General features: G+C 36.8%; 1 protein-coding gene across 2 annotated transcripts in view; it reads left to right on the top strand.

Moving 5' to 3' along the window:
• The window catches only part of SCEL (sciellin), a 311451-nt gene that overhangs the window by 124195 nt on the left and 167871 nt on the right, over positions 1 to 19385 (top strand). For both annotated transcript variants that reach the window (XM_054506373.2, XM_064585976.1), the window contains exons 2-3: positions 1472 to 1639; positions 16715 to 16806. The gene's annotated coding sequence lies outside the window, so the exon portion shown is untranslated. The remainder of the gene's footprint in view (positions 1 to 1471; positions 1640 to 16714; positions 16807 to 19385) is intronic.

Below are 19385 nucleotides of genomic sequence, written 5' to 3'. Positions count from 1 at the left end.
ATATATACAGGAACACACATTGTGCAAACATTACTCATTGCTATATTAAGCTGGGTTTTAAGGCAGCATTCGGTTGAATTGCTGACTTTCTGGTTAGGATGTCTGTTGTGGGTAAAACAATCTGTGTAGCACCAGCTTCGTGAGGCCACACCCGAAACATACCTTTTGTTTCGTGACCCGGAGACCCAAAGGTTGGGAAATATAGAATGTAAAAGGAAATTAAGTTGTCTATTTAAAAATCATATAATATCATTATTTATATTCTTATCACAATGGAAGAGACTACCATGTGGCAAGGTGTGTAGTATCAAGACATTTGTGAAATTAAAGTAATTTGATTTTTATTTCTGAGCAAAATAGAATATTTTTAAACTGCAGAAATCATTCCAGAAAAATCTTATAAATATTTCCTGATCCTTCTTCTGTGAATAATCAAAATGAAATTGAACTGGGATGACATATTCACATTCAGTTATTCAGTTATTCACTTCCTGGCCTTGCAAACTTGGCTTAAAATAATTTATTTTCAGTCACACTAGTTCCCAGAACTGTGAAACTACTATCAAATTTTTACTTGAAAGGGTCGATTCGTGTATTGCCTGGCATTGGATTACAGTCCTGAAATCTCTAAAATCTCATTCTTTGTTTTGCCCAAATTTCTTGTGAAGAGTAAGTGCTCATGCTGACTTTAATAGCCCTCATTTGTTTTTCTAGATAATGTATGAGTTAGTCTTCATGGTTTGTAGAACTCAAGATCAGACTTGCTCAATGCAATTCCTTTCTTCCATTTGTTTTATTTTTTTTAAGATTTTACTTATTTATTTGACAGAGAGCACAAGCAGGCAGAGCATCAGGCAGAGAGAGAGAGGGGGAAGCAGGCTCCCCCCTGAGCAAAGAGACTGATGTGGGGCTCAATCCCAGGAAACTGAGCTGAAGGTAGATGCTTAATTGACTGAGCTACTCATGTCTTCCTTTTATTTTATTTGTGAGGAAATTACCCCTTTCAGGAGCAAAGAGGTTGATAAAAGATGACTCACAGAAAAGTTTGTTTTAGGTTGTTTACCAAAAGAGAGTATGAAAGGGGTCTACATCTAAGGTGAGGCTTAAGAGACAGAGAAGAGAAAGGAAGGAAAGGGAGATCTAACAAGCTAAGGAAAAAAGACTTGGAATTTGACATTAAAAATATGTATCTTATCTATCCATTCCTGACATATTTATTATAATTTCTATCAAAGTTCATGATCCATAGAATTTCATATAAATTCAAAATAATTGTTCAGTTAATTTTGACTTCCACTGAAAATAAATTTTGTCAACCATCTTTTGTTGAATGTTTTAGAACTAAACTCGTAACAATGACATCTATAAAAATGCCATTAGGTTTTCTAAAAGAACATCAATCTACTTGGAAGTATGAGCTCAACTCTTTAATGCATGTGTTTATATATATGCTTTTTTTCCCTATGGGCAGCATGATATACTGGAAAGAATATGAGATTCTGGGATTAGAAGAACCTTAAGGGCATGAGTCCCAGACTCTGTACTACCAGCTGTGTGACATTGGGGAAGTCACTTCATCCATCTGAGGCTTGTTTTTCCTGCCTGTCAAATGAAAAATAAAAGACACCAACCTCTCAAGGTAAGATGTAGATTAAATGAGTAATATATGTGGAAGTGCTTTGTAAATTGTAAAGCATCACACAAATGATAGTTATTTTATTTCAGATTAACTCAAATATTGCTCTAAATCGGTAAACTGCAAACAAAACAAATGACTGTTAATGCCCATAGTAGCCCTGGTTCTATCTAGAAAAATGTTCTATAGAAAACTAGACTTTTAACTAGCAAACTGTCAATGGGTTTGGACTCTTTTAAAAAAGAATCATTATATATTTGAGTCATTCAATTAGGAAAAAAATAAAAGCCTCCTTTAAGAGAACCCCCTTAATGCTGAATCATTTACTCTTATCTCAAGTTTGATCCTATCCCCATATTCTGAAACCAAATTTGTCTCTCAGAGAAGCCTCGTTAAGCTGTGGATTGCATAAATGAGAAAAATGTATAAGTGAGAGCACATGCATACAGGGAAAACTTCCTTATGAGACAGTGGACACAGTGCCAAGGTTCCACTCTACTAAACAGAAAAGGTTTACTTTCTTTTGAAATTGGAAAAAAGAAATGAACTTTTAGGTCAAAGTAAATGTTTTAGTATGTAATATTAATACATTCATCTTTATGCCAATGAGTTATAGATATGGCTTTTATATTTGTCATAGCTCTGGTAATCTACAATGAATTCTTTGAGGAGCCCAGTTATCTGCTGTTCAAGGCACACCTGGGCACTGTTCCAACAGAGGTGATGTTGCCAGGAATCACAGATGTGGAGTGATTAGTTCTAACCTGAGAAATAGGGAAGGCTTTGCAGAGTTGATACTTAAATCAGTCTTTTGAGAATAAATACGCTTTCCACAGGTGGAGGTGGTAGGAAGGGCATTTCTGAGAGAAAAATCAGCATGAACCAAAGGATGAGGCTGTGGAGAAAGAATGTTGGAACTTGGCAGTAGTCAATAACTGAGAGTGGCCTCTTCAATATAAAATCATGGGGGTAAAGTCCATTATTTACATGGTTAAATCTTACTCAAGTAGTTTTTGTCCATTATCTTGAATTGAAATATTTTACAGCTAAACCCACAAAATTACATGAACACCTGCAGAAATACCTAATGAATAAGGAGTTGGTTGTTCAAAGAGCTAATGAGCTTAGATAGAATTAATAAGGATATTGTGTCGATAATAAGGCAGAGTATCTTATGTAATAGTATTGCAAGCAACAGAAACTGATTCTAGCTGATTCAGACAGAAAAGACACAGAAAGAGGAAAGAAGAAAGGAAGCCAGCCCTGTTAACAAAAATGATATTCTTTTCAAATGATATTCTTTTCTAAGTCACAGTGGTTTTCTTCTTTCCCCACAGCTGAACCATGTGATCAATCTCCATCCTGGAGGTTCAGTTTAACCCTAGAGACCACTGAACTAATTCCATTCTTTGTAGAGAACTCTAGGTCAATACTCAGGTTATCTAGCACCAAATATGCAAACATCTGATCCGTGCTCACTCTTTCTAGCAACCCTTGTGCCTTGCTACAAGACTGATAAGAATTATATGGTTGAATTCTGGAAACTGTCTTCTATCCCATTCCTAAAAGCAGGTCCTCACATTTTAGCCTCTAGATCCTCTTCCCTGTTATCAGTGTCCCTGCTCTTCATCAACCATGTCTCTGCTTCTCATCTCATCTCGAAAGACCTCTGAGCAGGGCTGACATTCATGCCCTACGCTGTGCATTGAACTGGTTATTTACTGTTATCTGTTCTGATGTATTGAGGTATCCTTTTGTTAGGCCATGACATCTGTTCTGACTAGTTGATACCTGTATGTACCAATGGTTAGATATGTTCCATGTCATTCTTGCCCATAATCAACATTTAATTTGAGGTCTAATAGCTTCATTGGAATCTCAGTATGAAGACAATAAATGTAGGTCTTTTGTGTGGTAAAACATTAGTTCTTTTCTTCCTTTGGTCCACCAGAAAATACAGAATTGTCCTCCTTCTATTATTTACAAGGCTAGCCATGCATGCATGACTCTAGTCAGAACTGTTGACGGATTAGCCTTTCAGTACATGCATGCCAAATATGCTCTGAGGCCAGATACTAGGGACAAAAAGATAAATGGGCCATGGACTGTGTCTGCAAGGAACTCACTATGTAGGGCTTCTATTCCGGATCTGCCCTTTATTACTCTATTCAGAATCATTTGGTTTTGAATTTGTTAAATTTAAAATTATTGTAGATTTCTTATTGACTTTTTGAAATGTTGGTGATTAATTAGATTTAGAAGTTTATTTGAAAGTTTCACAATAAGCTTGAAAGGTAATTGGGTAGACCCTCAGAAAAATCCATCCAAGTAATCTCTCAAATGCTTATCCATCCATCCATCCATCCATCCATCCATCCATCCATCCATCCATCCAGTCATCTGATATCTTTTTGGGCTCATTCATCTTCCAGAAAATGTGCTTGCAAATAGAAAGACTCACCAGAAGCTTATAGACTAGTGCAAAAACAAACAATTATAATGCCATTGTGGAGATAAATTCACAGGTGGATCAGCTCACACAAATTCCAGGGAGTATAGTGAAAACAATCCTAGAATCTGGAGGATTGTAAATCTGGATTTGAATTCTGACTCTACTCTTATTAAATTTATGGCTTTGAGTGAGTTATTTAACATCTCTATGTCTCAGTCTCCTCATCTATTGTATGTACAGAATGTCGCTTGTCTGACACATAATAGGTGCCCATCATGTTAGCTACCTTCTCTCTATTGACCCCTTTTCTCTTTCATTCATCCAAACTTTGGTTTCCTTATCTCAAAAAAGGAAAGGCTTTAGTTTTGATCTCTGAAATCTTTAAGAATCTAAAGTTCTGTGATCTAGGAATGATCCTCTGATCTTGAAAGAAGTGCATTCATTACTTATGGTCAAATATGCAGTATTTTGTAAACACAGTACAACTTCATGAATAACATTGATTAGTCTCAAACACACCTGGCTCTTTCTCACCTTCAGTTCTTGGTGCATCCTGTTCCTCTTGCTTGAAGATCTCTTTCCCCTGTGCTTAACTGGTTAACTCCTGCTCGTCCTCCAGACCTCATTCTAGAAGTCACTTTCCCAAGGATGAATTCCACAGATGATTTCCAGGGGGCTGATCTGCCAATTCTCTTTGGACTCTACTCATCCTTTCAAAAGAGCCACCATACTACAGCAATCTCCCACTTACATGTAAATGACAAAATTAGAATCTAATCTCTAATCTCCTAATGTGTTTCCCTTTAAAAAGGCAATGATAATGACTTCTTTCTATAGACCCTTCTGGGGACAGGTTTATGGTTTATTGCAGAGAATGAGGATCGATTTATATTTCATCCTCTCAATGCAAAATGTGGATACAATTATTAATGGCTAACATGTATAAATCATTCATTACATTCCAGGCACTATGCCAGGCGCCACATATGTATTATTTCATTTACTTCTATCAACTTTAAGAAATAGGTTTATGAGTAAAATAAGTTTACAAATGAAGAAATGGCAAATTAAGGAGTTTAAATAAATTTCTTACCATTGCACAGATTACTGTGTTTCCTAAATGTCAAGATACCATAGGCCTTACATACACACATTGCTTCTAAGATGCTCCTCTTGTCAGATGATCCTCATGTCAGATACATTTGGACTGAGCAGTGTCAGAGGTTGGTTTGAACTCAGGATTGTATAGTTTCAGAACCAATATTTTTACCATTATCTCTTCAGATCCAGAAAATCAGCCCTCAACTACCACAATGCTTGTGAAAGTCTCATGAGGCAAATACAAATTTTATTGGAAATTGTGAAAATAGGCCAAAGGAAAATAGAAGTGCAAAAAAACAAAAACACCACTGATTAAATTCAAACTTGCCAACAATATTAGATTTACAAACTTTAAAATAAATGCAGGGAATAGAGAATATTTATTATGTACTAGTCACTTTATATAATTTAATTCATTTAATGCTCATAATAATTGCAGAATAAATGTATTATTATGATCCCTATTTAACGAGTCAGAAACTTTGGCATAGAACCTGCTCCAGTTTATATACTAACAAAGTTTGTATTAGATTTAGCTCAGAAATAGTGAAATTGGTAGGAAATTCTACAATTTCCTGGATTACAGGGATGCAGCAATGTTTTCTGAATAATTGAGTGAAATTAGGCAAGAGAAATATTTGGTGTTGGAGCAGATTTTTTAAATGGGAGTATCTGGTTTGTTGTGGAAATGAGATCCTTTTACATCTATTTTCTACTACATCTTAATTTTGTCAGTTTCAGGTTTGACAGTCATGGTAATTTTAGGAACATGGCCACACAAGAGGCTAAAAGTAATTGCATTGTAATCTTTGGTTACTTGTCTCCATGTACCTAGACTGACAGCAACTTGTGGTCAGGTGCCTATGGTTTGTTCCTGGTTGTATTGGTGGCATGTGCAGCCAAGGGGCTCAATAAATACTTGTTGAATGAATGAAGCATGTAAGAAATTGAGCACAAACGATTTTAGATTTAAACAAAGAAAAGGCATATCATGAAGAATGTGGTCTTTTCACTGGCCACAGCTAGCCTCTACAGGGCCTTTCATAAATTAGAAAAAATGCTCTCTCAGGGTGTATAAATTAGGACAAGCAATCCATTGGGCAGATGTGCTCTGATGTGGCCTAGCCCTGCAAAGAAATTCTTCCAGGACAAGCAATCCATTGGGCAGATGTGCTCTCCCTGACGTGGCCTAGCCTTGCAAAGAAATTCTTCCAGGACAAGCAATCCATTGGGCAGATGTGCTCTCCCTGACGCAGCCTAGCCCTGCAAAGAAATTCTTCCAGAGAGCCATGGAGTCCAGCTACGCAACTAGAGCATAGATTTCCAAACCCACTTGCCCCCTTAGTCAGGCATGTTTAAACAGTGCGCAAAATGTACAACTCTATTGGGTGTTCTGGCTTACCTCAACTTTCCCTTGATTTTTGGGGGGGCGGGGTGGGCGATAGGGCAAGTGTCCTTTTGTCTTTCTTAATCAAGAAAATCCTAGTCTGCCTAGTTTAAAAAGATGTAAAATGATTACATTCTATTGATTTATACCTTATTAAACATCCATGTCAGTCTTTATTGTTCAAAGAAAGTACATTAGGTAGATTAGTTCCTTCTCTCCTTATACTGTAATCTATAAATAATTTTTATAGGATCTTTTCAGATTTTGGAAACCAAAAATATGAGCCCTGAAACTGTATATTTTAATATTGAAACATTCTTTGAATTTTCTACTGAGTTTCTTGTGCCATTTTTCTTATATTAGGTGAGCCACTAGAAAAAAAATAGCTAAATCCAGACTCTAAAAAATATGAAATTGTTTTTTCTCTTTCAGATATGCATGCACACACATACACACACACACAGCCTTTCTGTGTTAAGTGGGAACTTAGGGGCAACCTGATTCATAGCAAGAGACACAGGAATTCTGTTGGAATTAGTGGCTTTCTGAACTTCTCTGATTAACTGCAAATGATCATTGTAGTGATAGTTTCTTAAGAAGAGTTTAGTAAAACTTAAATCTTAGAACTTCAATTCATATCACTTAGACACACACACTCCAAAAATTAAGAAATTAAAACCAACATTCCTTTCTTGAACAATGGAAATGCCAATTAAAATCCCTTTTTGCCTTGATTATAGCCTTGTTATAGTGTGCCTTTTAAGAGTGATATATTTTTTTTAAAGATTTTATTTATTTATTTGACAGAGAGAGACACAGCGAGAGAGGGAACACAAGCAGGGGGAGTGGGAGAGGGAGAAGCAGGCTCCCCGCAGAGCAGGGAGCCCGATGCGGGACTCGATCCCAGGACCCTGGGATCATGACCTGAGCTGAAGGCAGTCGCTTAACCAACTGAGCCACCCAGCGCCCAAGAGTGATATTTGTATTAATTTTAATAAGGACCACGGAACTGTTTTCAATTTCAGATATATGGGGGAAGAGAATGTTGCAATTCAGCTAGAAAGTCCTCAGGTTAGAACATTGGTTTCCTGTCCCCTAATGCATTTACAAATGTGGATCTCAGTATCTGCTATAGCTCCCTTTAATCCTCATTTAAAAAAAAAAAATAAGTAGGCTTCATGACCAACTTGGGATTTAAACTCGGGACCCTGAAATCAAGAATTGCATGCTCTACTGACTGAGCCAGCCAGGTGCCCCCTTCATCTTTTCTTTTATACTGAAGTTTGTCATTCATTAAGCTAAAGCAACAAAGTGGAAAGAAGTCTTATGATGAAGAAGAGAACTTGTACTTTCACTAGCTCTGAGGGTGATTCACTCTGTGTGAGCAGTGTGTGTGAGTATGAGCAGGTTCTCTTATCTCCATTGGTAAACAGGTGCAAGGACAGCTCCGTCAGGAGAACCTCTGTGAGCAATAGTGAAATACAAAGCAACATGTTTGGAAGAATGCTAATCCTAGTGTTAGGACTGCTAATGCCTACCAATATCAGTTGACCCCTGCCTTATTAGAAACATTAATTCATAGCACTTTTAAAATGATGTGGTTTCCTAATGGCAAGGCATTTTCTTTTCTGGTTCATGTTGGTTTTACTATTGCCTTCACTGTTAAGTAGATGCAACCCTGGATTGGCCTCCAGGTATAGCAAGAATAGATAACAGAGGATTTGGGTCATCTGGAAAACAGTATTGGGTGGTAATTAAAGGATAAGGGCTTTAGAAACAGGACTTTGAATCACAGCTTTTTATTTAACTGTATGAGCTTGGGCAAGTTGTTAACCTCTCACAGGCTTTGTTTTCTTCTTTTGCAATAGCCCCTGCCTCCAATGGTTATTGTAAGGATTAAATTAAATTAGATAATTCATGTAAAGTATTTAGCATAATGCCTGGCACATGTTCAGTTCTTGGTAAGTGACAGCATTTTCTATTGTTGACATGTGATCCAGAAGAATCATTCTTGGTCTGAAATTCCTTTCATATAGGTTGATTTATAAATCCTAGCAATAGATACAATAAAATAAAACTCTGGAGATTTTTGAATTTGTGCGAAGCAGAATATATTGCCAAGAGTAGTTATCAAAGCAAAATATATTGCCAAGAGTAGTTATCAAGTCAGCCTTAATATATCCCCTAAATTGTTTCCAATGAACTGGACAAAATGTATACTATAAATAAAAATAATAATGAGAATGCTTATAAAATGATATTAATGTTTTCTATCTGTTCAATGCAAACTTTATTTGCCAGGCATTTTATATATAATTTTAAGTACTTATAACAGTGACACAAATTAAATGCAAATCAAAACCACAGTGAGATATCACCTTACACCTGTCAAAATGGCTAGAATTAAAAAGACAAGAAATAATAAATATTGGTGAGGATGTCAAGAAAAAGGAACCCTCCTGCACTGTTGCTGAGAATGCAGATTTGTGCAGCCACTGTGTAGAAAACAGTATGGAGGTTTCTCAAAAATTAAAAATGGAATTACCATATGACCTGGTAATTCCACTACTGGGTATTTACCCAAAGAAAACAAAAATACTAGTTAAAAAAGATATATGCATCCTGGTATTCATTGCAACATTATTTATAATAGCCAAGATACGGGAGCAATCCAAATGTCCATCGATAGATGAATGGATAAAGAAGATGTGGTGCATATACACAGTGAAATATTACTCAGCCATAAAAAGAATGAAATCTTTCCATTTGCAACAATTTGGGTGGACCTAGAAGATATAATGCTAAGTAAAATAAGTCAGACAAAGACAAATACCATATGATTTCACTTATATATGGAATTTAAGAAACAAAACAAAGAAAGAAAAAAGAGGCAAATGAAAAAACAGACTTTTAAATATAGAGAACAAACTGGTGGTTGCCAGAGAGGAGGTGGTTGGGAAGATGGGTGAAATAGATGAAGTGATTAAGAATACATTTATCATGATGAGCATGGAGTAAACTAATATAACATTGAATATTAATTATACCTCAATAAAAAATTATATATATAATTTTAAGTATTTATAACAATGGCATAAATTAAGTATCCATTTTCATATTTTATAGATAAAGCAGAGTCTTAAAGAGATTAAGGAACATCTCAAAGACTGCACAGCTAGTGAATAGAAGATCAGGGATTCAAAACTAGGTTTGTTTTACTTCAGAGCCTTTGTTCTTTCTGATATACCTGCTGAAGTTCAGAGACTATGCCAAGTGGTCTACTCAATTTATTCTTCCAGTTACATGCAGTGAAAATCAACAGGTGACTTTGTCTCCTTAGTGAATATCAAATATTTTGCTGCCAATTTCACAACCTCTGAGAGAATCCTACATTCTCTTCTTTGCTAGAATCCAGAATCCCTTTAGCTGATTAAATTATTTCCATTGATGTGGATTTCAATTCAATCTAATAGCAACAAGGCACTGTCTTGACAAAGGATGTGCTATTGTTAGGAGTTTTTCTGAGAGGCAATTCTTTCATAACTTTTTCAGTCTGATGAAGCTGAGAATAGCATTATTAACATCTGTCCAGGCCATGGCAAAGAAAAGTTTTAATAGGGAATGGTTTTCCTTCTAGTGGATCTTTTCATGAGATTTACAAAATGATTTCATGAGATTGACAAAAGAATCAGTACAGTATTAAGAGAACAAATCAGTGCTACAAAGACCAAAGATGAATAAGACATAGGTAACTAGGAGGGAGAGACAGGGCTATAACCTAATAATAAAGTTAAAGGTACCAGGAGAGATAAATGTGTACAATATAGTAGAGGAAACAAGGGGAGGAATGATCTGGTTCATATATGGGAATCCAGGAACTTCTTCAAAGAATTGAAAATCATTGAGCTGAATATTGAATGTTGGCTATGTGCTTCCAAATGATGAAGGAGAGGAATGGAGTGTGCAGGGAAGCTAAACCTCATATGGTAAAGTAAAGTGTCACACAACTTGGTGATAGATCAATAGAAATGATCCAAGAGGAACACAAAACAGAAAATAAGCAAAATGGTAGACCTATATCCAGCCATATCAGCAATTACCTTAAAAGTTAATGAACTAAACCTGTCTTGTCTAATATGACTGCCACTACCGTATGTAGCTATTTAAATTTAAATTAATTAAAATGAAATATAATTACAAATTCAGTTTCTCAGTTACACTGGCCACATTTCAAGTGCTTAATAGCCACATGTGAATAGTGGCTTTCATATTGGATGGTGTAGATGTGGAACATTTCCATCATCACAGAAAGTTCTACTAGACAATGTTGGACACAGGAAAGGTCAAATGGATCAAAAAAAAGAAGCCAGATGCAATTATATATTGTCTGCAAGAGATACATTTTAAATATAAGGATATAGAAAGATATACCATACAAATGTCATATAAAACAGACTTCAGGATAAAGAGTATTATTAGAGATAAATAGGAATATTTCATAATTAGAAAAGAATCACTTCAAGAGGAAACCATAGCAAATATAGATATTTATACCCCTGTGTAGTTTTTTCCCTGACACCAACTAATTCTCCAATGTTCTGACACCAAGTGGGTGTCCTACAATTCAATTCAACTGAATTCTGATACTACTTGGACTGAGTTAAGGGTTGAGTCCCTCAATCCTATACTCACTTCAGACATCTGTCATAAATGGGATCCCCAGGAGACCTACACTCCTGCTCTACTGACTACAAGGTATGAGGTTTGTACAACCTTCCCTCTGATTCAGTAATTCACTAAAATGAATCATGGTACTCAGGAAAGCACTTAACAATTATGGCTTTATTATACAGGATACATCTCAGGAAAGACAAATGGAAGCAATGTCTAGGGCAAGGTATAGGGGGAAGGTGGGCAAAGCTTAATGCCCTCTTTGGGCATGCCACCCTCCTAGCACCTTGATGTGTTCACCAACCCAGAAGTTCCCCAAACCCAGTTTTTTAATGAAAATTTTATTATGTAAGCACGATTGATTAGATCATTGGCCATTGGTGATTGATCCAATCTCCAGTTCCTCTCTCCGTCTAATCACTTGGTTAGCTATTCTGGTGGCCAGTCCCAATCCTGAAGCTATCTCGATCCCTGCCATGTGTATCTCATAAGCATACAAAAGATGGTGAATTCCAGAGGTTTTAGGAGTTCTGTGCCAGGAACCAGAGACAAAGACCAAATATTTCTATTCTACTACACCACCATGACTCATTATAGAACCTCCAAACCTTTGAAGCAAAATCAACAGAATTAAAGGGAGAAACAGACAATTCCACAATCATATCTGGAGATTTCAGTACTTCTCTCTCACTAATTGAGAAGCAACTAGACAAAAGAGTCAGTAAAGACATAGACGATGTGAACAACACCGCCAACCATCAGAATGTAACTGATATTTATAGAATGCTACACCCAGCAGCTACAAACTATGTATTCCTTAAAAATGTACATGATAATAATGGTAGGCTATAATAATGGTAGCCTCAATAAATCAGAAAGGCTTAAAACTGTACAAAGTATGTTTTCCTAACCACAACAATTAAACTGGAAATTGAAATCCTCAAATTTTAGAAATTAAACAAATTTTAAATAATCTGCAGATCAGAGAAGTAATAAGATAAATTAGAAAATATTTCAAACTGATAACAAAATGACAACATATCACAATTTGTGAGATGCAGTAAAAGCAGCACTTAGAAATTTAATCTTTAAATGTTTATTTTAGGAAAGAAGAAAGGTCTAAAATCAAAGTTCTAAGGTTTCATCTTAAGAAGGTTGAAAATGAAAAGTGAAGTAAGGTGGAAATAAATAGAGGGAAAGAAATTATAATAGAAATCAGTGAAATTAAAGAAAAACAACAGAGAAATTTAACAAAGCCAAGACTCAGAGGGGAAGAAGCTGAGTGGTCCGGGGATGCCATTGTGAGGATGACTGGGCTGAGGCTACAGGATGTCATTGGGTCATATGGTCATGCGAAGGGTTTTGTCGCCACTCTTGTTTTACCGTAGTGTTTTGAGGCATGTATTATTTTTTTAACAGCATTTTGAAATTTAAAATTTGAGTATAATCTTATCTTGCTCAAAATAAAGTAAATGCCTGCCACTTTTCTATGCCTCCAATTTCTCTCTTTGCCCTTCAGCACTGTTGACAAAAACCTCTTCCTCATTTCTTATTGCCATTATCTTTGCTGGTTCACAACAATATACAGATGCGTGTGGATTCCATTCAAGATGTAGGGCTTGGGGCACCTGGGTGTCTCAGTCAATTAAGCATCTGAGTCTGACTTCAGCTCAGGTCATGATGTCACGGTCCTGGGATTGAGCTCCACGCTTGGCCAGGATTCTGTTTCTCCCTTTCCCTCTCTCTCTGCCCCTCCTCCTGCTCCTACACACTCACTCTCTCAAATAAATAAAATCTTAAAAAAAAAAAAAAAAAAGATGTAGTGCCGGCAGAGCTGCATTTGGTCTTAATATAGGGTCTCCAGGAGAGTATTGTCTGGAAGAGAGGGCTACATGTTCTTGCTTCCATTTAACATGCTGTTGAAATTTGCAAATGCTGTGTACTTTTGTAAGAATATAAGTTACAATTTGGGCTATGGAAAATGATAATTTGATCAATGAATATTTGGTGTTAGTTTTCATTAGAATTTGGATTTTTTTGTTTAGTTTCTTTTCTTAAGTGACAGTCATAAGACTCAATAAAAGTTTGAATAGGTTGGGGCACCTGGTTGGCTTGGGTTAAGCATATGACTCTTGATTTCTGCTCAGGTTATGATCTCAGGGTCATGAGATCAAGCCCTGTGTTGGGCTCTGTGCTGGGTGTGGAGCCTGCTTAAGATTCTCTCTCTCCCTCTCCCTTGGCAACCCCCTCCACCCACCTCCTGCTCATGCTGGCTCGCTCTCTCTCTCTCAAAGTTTTGAATAGCTTATGCATAAGCAATTGCATTTTATTATATAATTCACCATAACATACTTTTGCTTCATTGTGTCTTTTCTCCCTCCCTCCTTCCTTCCTTCCCTCCCTTCCTTCCTTCCTTTCTCTTTCTTCCCTTTCTTTCTTCCTTCCTTCCTTCCTCCCTCCCTCTTTCTTTCTTTCTTTCTTTCTTTCTTTCTTTCTTTCTTTCTTTCTTCCTTCCTTCCTTCCTTCCTTCCTTCCTTCCTTTTTCTTTCTTTCTTTCTTTCTTTCTTTCTTTCTTTCTTTCTTTCTTTCTTTCTTTCTTTCTTTCTTTCTTTCTTTCTTTCTTTCTTTCTTTCTTTCTTCCTTCCTTCCTTCCTTCCTTCCTTCCTTCCTTCCTTCCTTCCTTCCTTTCTTTCTTTCTTTCTTTTTCTTTCTTTCTGTCAAATAAGAAACACCCCTCCCCCAAAGTGTTTAAAAGAGATTTGTGACATCTACTGAAAAGTAGAAAATATAGAACTTGTTATCTGGAAATTTGTGATATATATGGATTCAGCTATGCCATAGACTAATATTGTCCTCTGAAGCTAACTACAGTCAATAAAAAAATCCTCATCTAAGATGACTTTTCGTTCAGTCCACAAATACCAGCATTATCTAAGGCTCCACTTTGTAGAGGTGCATGGAGAGAGCCAAAAGAATGTGTCTTTGAGTCAGACAGACGTGGTTTCAAATACAAGCTGTGCCACCTAGTATTTCTGTAATCTTGATTGTGTCCCTTGAGGGGTTTGAATGTCAATATTTTTAATGCCTACTTCACAAGGTTACAGTGTGCTTTAGAGGAAATAATGCATATAAAGTGCTGGCACATAGAGGTCCTCTGTGTTCTTCCCTCCTTGACCTGTAATACAATAAACTCTGAGTGACTAGTAGCGTTTGCATTTTCAGAGAGCCCGTGTGGCAGACTGGAAGGAGAAGGCTTTCGAAGCACAGACTAAGCCTTACTCTCCTTTGCCATTCATTGGCCACCTGACTTGATACTAATTACTTAACCTTTTTGAATTTCTGTTTCCCCTGTATAAGAAAAGAAAAATAAGATTGTATCTGTAGACATGTGATGGTTAAAGGAGTTATGTAAACATTTAGCACAGTGCCTGGCATAATTAATGCTCAATTAAGAGTAACTTCCAAAAAAAGAGAGGAGCTTCAGTTCTATCGTTTTTGTGCTATTACAATTTTTTTTTTTAATTAAGGTTTTCTTTCAAGACACCTTCGATTTTCACTGCGTTCTAATGATCAAAACCTGCAGGGGGTGCCTGGCTGGCTCAGTCCATAAAGAATGCGACTCTTGATCTCAGGGTCATTAGTTCAAGCCCCACGTTGAGTGTAGAGCTACTTTAAAAAAAAACAACAACAAACCCTCAGGGTTGCAATCAGCAATGTTAGAGCTCAGATCAATTTCTGGTTCAAATACTGGATATTTAATTTTATCTCTGCTTCTGTTTATGAGGGCTAGAGAAGCCAATCTCACTGTTCCACATGCTGCAGAGCAAAAAGATGCTCTTGAGCTCAGTGGAGGTTATTTTTCATAGCTCCAAGAACCTAATCTTTATGATTGATGACTGTTGTTTTAAGATAAATAAAAAGTCCCATCCAAAGAATTCATATCTCAGATTATTGATTTCTATTGAAATTGCCTACCTTTCAGTGCAACAGAGTATATGATCAGGGAGGTAAAGAGCAATATTTATTTGATTAAAATTTCTTCGGCTTGATTTTCTTGTTGCTAGTGGCAACCAACAAAAGAATAGATCTAAAATGATAGGTAACAACCACAATGATTACAGTCTATGTTTTTATCTTTACCCAGTTGTGATTTTAAAATAGCTTTTCTAGTGCTTATAGTCACAAAAATGATTACTGTATATACCACCTTAGATCTATTGACAAATCACACCTACCTAAACAACCCTATTTCACTAATGAACCTCTTGCCAGGGCTTGGAGAGCCAACCCCAGGCCACACGTGCCATTGCTACATTAACAGCTGTGAGGAAGATGACACTATTTACATTACAGGAATTATTTTCCAAAGTGCATTTCCTATTAACTGGTATGTTTTGGATCAGCACAACATTCTGTGTTGCAGCAGCCATTTACACAGTTTGTATCTTTTTGAAAATAGTATCACTTCCTAAAAACAAAACAAAACAAAACAACTGCATATAATCTATTTAAGAATTTGGAGATTCTGGTATAGAATATACTGAAGTCTCCAAAGGTGACTAAAAATATACCCTTGGCAGATCTGTTCATAATCCAGTGAAATTCTATTAGAATCCTTTCCAAGGACAAAAGGACATCTTTGTCAGCAGGAAAACACTAACTTTACAGAAGCATGGCACAGCTCAGGGATGTTTGTTGGATCTTCCAAAATTGAACCTCACATACAGGAAAAAAAAAACACTAGAGCAGTTCATGACATAATATAGTTTCACTCTTCCTCCAATCATCTTGTTCATTTGCAAGCCAATGGAGAGAATCTTCCAGTACATGATTTGATCTCGGCTTGCAATGATGCTATCTCTCTGATTCTTGGAGTGTCACATTCACATGGACAGGACTTGCAGAGGAGTGGCCTTTATCAAACCACAATAAGACTTCTGCTGGACGGGAAGCCTCTTTGGTGAAAATCTTATGCTAAGTTATGTTTCTTGAGACCATGGAAGTGTCCCCCATTCATTGCATGTTAAAGGGCAGGACACCCTGAGGAGGAAGACTTTAGCCTGCTAACAGTTACAGCACAGTAGAGGATGGAGTTGGGGAGCAGAGCACTTTCTAAGCAGCTGGGAATTAATGGGGCCCTTACTCCTGATGAGGGGTGATCCTTGGCAGCAAGACACAGCACAGGAAGTATAATGCAGAGAGAACCTCTCTGAGCTGAGCAAGGCCAGAGGGCAGGGGAGGAAGCCAAGAAGTGGTGTGAGAGGATCAAAAACATTTTGTCCACTTCAAAAAATTTCCTAAGCCTGGCACTCAAGATCATTTATAATAATAATAAAAAAAAAACGCTCTTAAAAAAGTTTGATCTAGCCAAAGTCACGAGATACAAGTGACAGTTCCCTGTTTGCCTTTCTTCTAAATCTGTACAGTGATGCAACATCGCTTATCTTCTTGCTTAAATTTGCTGCAGGCAATGAAGACCTGACCTTCCTGGCTCTAAGCCGGAGCTGGCTCTGAGTGAATGTTGCCAGGGTGAAGGATGGAGTACTGAAGAAGTGATGAGTAAGCTGTTAATCTTAACTCTGCTTGCCTTCCCCATGCTCACGCAGACTGGAATGGATTGGAGCCCTCCTTGTTTCTAGGGCTCACTGGGGGATACTATTTATTCAATTAGAAAACAGCTGTGTCTCTGGGAAGAAGAATTTGGCTGCGGTCCTGATCATCAGGCCTTCATCCACTCATTGAGTGTGTGCACGTCCGTGGCACTTCCGTGGCACTTCCGTGGCACTCCCTGCGGCCCTGGTGGTGCCTTGTGCACACACCCAAGTCCCACTCCATGAAGGGCACATGAGACTATGCTCTCTAGCTTGGTAATTCCCAACATGGGTGATGTTCAGTCCCATTCAGTCACATTTGTATTCATTAATTTGAAGCTCTTTCCATTTTCTCTTTGTGCTTGGGAGATCCCACACTCATTGTTTTGCCTGAATTTTCTCAACTTATCTGCTTCTGACATTTCTCTTCTTAGTAGCTCATTTCTACAAAATCCCCCGAATTTTGAATTTTTGAGAAACCCTAGTGTTTTTGTGAACTTGCTGAATTAGAATCCTTCTTCCTTCCTTCCTTCCTTCCTTCCTTCCTTCCTTCCTTCCTTCCTTCCTTCCTTCCTTCCTTCCTTCCTTCCTTCCCTCTTTGTCTTCCTGTAGGTATAAATTGTGCAGTAATTCTTTCAATGTGAAAATTGCAATATTTGGACCAGAGTTCTTGTTGCTGCTACAATCACAAATTTAGTGACTTAATATAATTTTATTTTCTACATTTCTGGAGGTCAGAAGGCTGGAATGGCCTCACTGGGTTAAAACCAGTGCATCATCAGGGCTTTGTTACTTTTAGAAACTCTAGGAGAATCCTGCTCCTTGCTGGTTCCCCCTTCTACAGTCTGTCTGCAATCCTTCTGTGGTGGCCTCTTCCATTGTCAAAGACAGCAGTGGTCAATCAAGTCTTTCACGCTCATCACTGACTTTATTTCCCTCCTCATAGCTCCTTCTCTGACTCTTACACTCTTGCCCCCCTCTTTTCATTTATAAGGATCCTTGTTACAAGGGTCCTTTACATGGGGCTCACCCAGATAATCCAGGATAATCTCCCCATCTCAAGATCCTTGATTTAATCACATCTTCAAAATCTTTTTTTCCATGTAAAACAATTATTCACAGATTCTAGGAATTAAGATGGGAATATATTGGGTGGGGTGGGGGAAGGTTATTATTCTGCTTACTATAGCCCTAATGAGCTCCTAAAAATAAAATAAGGTTGTTTATTCCTTTCAGGTTGAAAGAATAGCTGCATCTAACCTAGATTCTGAATCTCCAAATCTTGGCCCAAATGCTTGCTCATCTTCTCTGCCTTAAGTCCAGTAGAACAGTATCAGATGTAATACTTTCGTGGAAGAGTATATTCCATTATAGACCAGAATGAATTCTTTATGTGTGCAGGTAATACACATTTTAGTGAGCTGAAAATGAACTTGACTCTGCAAAATGTCACCGTATATTTTGGCACTTTTATAACTAGTTTCAAACACTTGATCATTTTAGTAATGGTATATGAATACTATTTTGTGTGCTATAATATTTCCCAACTTTTGTCCTTATGTTTTTATACTTCATTTTCTTCTTTTTCCAAGAAAATTAGATGAAAACTCTATAATATTTTCTTGGAAATAAAAAGATATGACCTGTAATGACTGCAATGATATAATTACCATTATTCTATTGTAGTGAATTTTAGACCAGGATGACTTATAAGATATAGTAAAAGCATCAATAAACTTCATTTAGTCTGCCTGTCCCTGTGTGTTCATAGGAATTAAATGTCACTCCTGTTCTTGAAGAATCCATAGTTTACTAGGAGAAAGAGATCATGCACAGCAGAGAGAATTGGCAACCTGTGGGAGCAAGACTCATACTAGAAAATTAAATAAGGTGATTCAAATTTTGTTAGTAGAGGACATTCAGACTATAAACATGCAAGCAAAGGTATTTCCTTGGAAATTGGAGGTAAATGTCACTTTCTTAAGTTTGTATTTGGAACAAAGGAGGTTAGCATTTACAATACATGTTGAAATAAAATTTCTAATTTGAAATATCTTTGTATTTATTTACATATTTCTTCTTGATGTCATATTAAAAGACTTGATGATATTAATGAATAGGAAACAATGTACAGAACATTAAAATGGGTATTTCAGAGATTAGAAAAGAAAAGTGATTAAAATATGTATCTTTATTGTTGGGATTTTTGTTTATAAAATACCATTGAGTGTCTATCCCCCAAGGGAATACAGAGGACATAGGTTTGTGGAGGAAGAGTAAGAACAACATAGTTATTACTCCTGATGAATGGGGATGACAGGCAGATCCACAACATTAATTTAATACAAAAATAATATAAATGATTAAATCTTAGAGACACATATACAATTACCTATAGTAGTGTGGAGATAATTACGTTAAGAATTAGTTGTTAGGAAAGACGAAAGATTAAGAGACTAAGAGTTATTCTTGAGTAACTGCCAAAAATGCCCATATTAAGAAAAAAAAATCTTCTTTAAAAGTATGTTGTACCCTTGAATCCCTTTG

Source organism: Mirounga angustirostris, unplaced genomic scaffold (assembly GCF_029215605.1).
Source record: "Mirounga angustirostris isolate CCGP_5_RB_7025 unplaced genomic scaffold, mMirAng1.0.hap1 SCAF_3, whole genome shotgun sequence".
Lineage (NCBI taxonomy): Eukaryota > Metazoa > Chordata > Mammalia > Carnivora > Phocidae > Mirounga > Mirounga angustirostris.
The sequence above is the reverse complement of the archived record's forward strand: the minus strand, read 5'-3'. Positions and strand labels throughout refer to the sequence as shown.